Consider the following 4,250-nt stretch of genomic DNA (forward strand, 5'->3'; position numbering starts at 1 on the left):
ATAAAGACATGTGTGCTTGAATTACTGTGTCCTGGGTATAAACATGGTGTTTAGTTAGTGACTTTTTTTTAGTCTATAGCAGGTGAATTATATCTCTCAACAGTCCCAATATATGAGCAACAATAGGTTTTAAAAATACTTTATTATACTATTTAAAAGTTTTTATACTGAACATAATGCTAATTTGAAATCCAGAGCTATCATCTTGATTTTGGTCAACCCACACCCTTCTTAAAAGCTGTCTTATTTTTATTAATAACCTCAAAAAACGAAGTGTAAAATGGTTGGACATCTCATAAAGGTTTTAAATAGCACAAAAACATGAAGCGTGGACAGCTGTCATAGCAAACAGACACCAACACCAGTCGTTTTCAATTTGAGCATGATGATGGACTTAACAGTAGATTTGTGTTCTCATTTTCCACTGGATATTAGGTTGCCTTAAACACATGTGCTGCCTCCTTTTCTCAAAATTGCCAATTAAGAGGAAGAACATTTTGTTTTTGGATGAAAAGAAGCATTAGCTTTAAGTTGAGCTAATGCAAAATGAATTAGACAACTGGCTTAGTATAATGTCTTCATTTGTCTCTACGCTTAATGTTACGTATTGGGTAACAAAGCTGAGAAAAGATTGAAGCCCTGAAGGGTTTTTGCAGTGCTTATCATTGAATAGCAATCTTGCTATGTAACTGCCATCTGCTGCACTAATAATCTAATTGCCTTCATATTAAGTATTGCTTGAATGCCTCAGCCAGGACACAACCTGAACCAAGTCCAAGTCAGGTGCTGCAATGGAGGTCAGTAATCTTTCCCCCTCCCCTTCAGTTCTTTGGGAGCCCACTTAGTGGATTTCCTCAGTGGTTTTGTCTGGTCTGCCTCAGATGGAGTTTTCTCTGACATCATTGACTGATTCCTCACCCTTCAAAAATGGCTGTTGATAATGTCTGTCAAATGTCTGCCTATGTAACAATATGTAACAATCTATTGCTTTTCTATAAATAAATAAGAGTTTTTGCCACTTGACGATTTAAAAAAATCCAGAGGAAAAAAGGCAACTACCCACAAATAAGTATGAGAAGAATTAATTCCAATTCCGGTTTTCGGTACTTGACAGTTCTCCAGTGAATGATTCATTTAGTACTTCTATGAAATAAATATTTGGTTAAAAAAGAAATAGGCTACAATTCCAACGCTACACTGTAAAAAAACAATTTGTTGAGTCAACTTAAAATAATTTGTTACCTGGCTGCCTTAAAATTTTAAGTTCAGTCAACTCCAAAAAAGTTTATTTAACTTGTTTATTTAAGTTATGCTAAGTGACAACTTAGATATTTGAGTTGATTCAACTCAAACAAATTTTAAGGCAGCTGGGTTACTTACCCAGCTTTTAAGTTTAACAAACACAAATATCTAAGTTGTTACTTTCACAAACATGTAACATTTCAAATTGACTAAACTTATTTGAGTTGACTGAACTTAAAGTTTTAAGGCAGCAGCGTAAAAAATTATTTTAAGCTGACTCAACAAATTGTGTTTTTTGTTTTTTACAGTGTAAATAATAAGATAATATCTATAAAAAGTAGGCTACATTCAAAACAATTCTTGCTTATCCGGAAAGGCACGGAAAATGAATAACGCATTCTATGGAGCCATTACAGGTACATGGTTAGCCTGTTACATTACAGTACATAAAATTTCACTTATCACATAAACAGAATAAAGAGAGATGACTGATTGGATAATGGCAAAAGATTTCCTGATCTTGAGCACCACTGACAAACATCTAATCTTGTAAAATGTGCGGTAAGTACTCTGTAGTATAAAGGGTTTCCACTTACGTCACGATTTGGTCAGTTACCCGGATGCGCAGCCATACTGGCCATACTCTGAGGTAAACAACAGCATGGATTGCATAGTTAATGTACTACTGAATATATTGTTCTGCTAATTTATGCTGTCTGAACCACGGAAAAAATGTGTGGAAGCTGCTAAATCATATAGAGAAGGACAAAACATGCTTGTTTCCTAAGGTTCAGTGGCATTGCTTGCGTTCTGTGCCGCCAATATGACCCATTGATGAGGCGTCCAGGGTTGCCAGGTTTATACAACAAAACCCGCCCAATTGCTACTCAAAACTAACCCAAAACTAGCTCTATCTCATTTCGATGAGGAGTCCCCGTTAAAAATCCCTTCTGGGGAATAGAATACACATTTTTTGTCGGGGTTCCCTTGGTAAATTCGCATTTCAGGGGATAAACATGACATAATTGGGGTCGATTCGACCCCCGGCATCAAAAACAACCAGCGGCAACAGTGTTAAAGTAGCCCAATTCCACGGGGAAAACCGCGGAGTTGGCAACACTGGACGCATCCTGAACGTGTGCAAGTATGTGTGATCGCGAATCTCAAAAATTAAAGTAAACAGCCAACAGAATTCAGAAGCAGTTTCAAAGCCCCTCTTATTATAGCGGCTCTCTAATGCCCACAGTTTATAGTTTAAACAGTATTACCTAACAATGTAATTGTGGAGGAAAGCCATCTCATCTCATCTCATTCCCTTTAGGGGTTCCGCACTACACGTCATTTCCTTTTCACAAATGGTATTAGGATTTGGGCACATCCTTAAAAAATTCCTTACGCTGAGTTTTGATTTGTGATGGGAAGTTCGGATCATTTTACCGACTCGGTCCTTTGAGTCTCGTTCAGCAAAATGAACGAATCTTTTTTCGAGTCATTTCGTTCATTACGTTCATTTTAGCAAAATATAATTAAAATGTTACGTTTTACCTCCCTAACACATCTACTGCTTACACAAACGTTGATCACACTACAAACAAAACAAAACTATAATGCTATAAGAAACAGAAAAGATTCATTCATTGTTTACCTGGGTCTTTAGTCTATGATTCGCTCACCTCGCCTCTTATCTGACAAGTTTTCGGGTTTGAGTTGTTCGTTCATCACGTGACAGCCCAATTAACTAACCAACGCAGTCTGAGCCGGAAAGAGAATTGATTAGTTCATCTCTCGAGTCCTCGGGTTTGAGTCGTTCGTTCATCACGTGACATCCCCGTAATGTTAACCTATGCAGCCTGAGCCGGAAAGAGAATTGATTAGTTCATCTTTTGAGTCTTCGGGTTTGAGTCGTTCGTTCATCACGTGACATCCCCGTAATGTTAACCTATGCAGTCTGATCCGGAAGGAGAATTGATTAGTTCATCTTTTGAGTCATCGGGTTTGAGTCGTTCGTTCATCACGTGACAGCCCCATAAGGTGAACGAACGACTCTAAAACAGGTGAACTAATTCCAGTACAGAACCTAATAGGATGTTGCGCATGCGCGACTGAACGAATCACTCCCCGAGGCGACTCGTTCGTCCCGAGTCACATTAAAGATTCGTTCAAAATGAACGAATCGTTCAAGAACGACCCATCACTAGTTTTGATGGTTATTGGTCTGTTTACAGGTGCCTTCACAAATAAGAACCGATTCATTAGAGTCTTTTGTTAAGAAATTGAACTTAGGCGTTTTGGATTCTTTAAGCAATAGAGCAATTCATTTAGTACAATTTATAGTTGAAATGTAAAAACATTTTGGAAAAAGAAACATTCAGCTCCATAGATAAATGGTGGTTATGCTCGATTTTTAATTAGCTAAAAAGAACCAACACATTGAAGAATCATTATTTAGCACTTTTATAGAACAAATATTTGAAAGGGGTTTTTTTTTGTTGTTTGTTTGTTTTTTTGCAAAAGAAGTGTTTACATGTCTGATGGTTATCACAGTCTTTTTCTTTTACAAGTGGCTTCACAAAAAGAAAGACTCATAATAGTAATTCAGGATTTTGTCCACTTGCATGTTTTTGATTCACTAAAATGAACCAACTTCTTGAAGTCATTTGTTCGGGAGTCAGACCTCACTGGTTGAGCTTAAAGTTTTTGAGTCACTAAAAAGGCTCATTTGACTCATGACATGATGTGAGTCATTTGTAGAACACTGTCAGCACCAGAGTTTGCAGCACCTTTAAAAGTCAGGAAACTTGATGTGGACTCCACATATGTGGAAAAAGCACATGCGAGTCCATTAATTGAACTGAATGTCATCTGGCTGTGGTAATATTTGTAATCTGAGATACAGTTCTGAATGAGTCCTACCCACAACACCTTCACATATTCTTGAGAAGATGATATAATTTAATTTACTCTTTAGTTACTTGTGGAAAAAACTTTTACTGGGAAAAAAAAAATAA

The sequence above is a fragment of the Labeo rohita genome, chromosome 17 (genome assembly GCF_022985175.1).
Source record: "Labeo rohita strain BAU-BD-2019 chromosome 17, IGBB_LRoh.1.0, whole genome shotgun sequence".
NCBI classification, from domain to species: domain Eukaryota; kingdom Metazoa; phylum Chordata; class Actinopteri; order Cypriniformes; family Cyprinidae; genus Labeo; species Labeo rohita.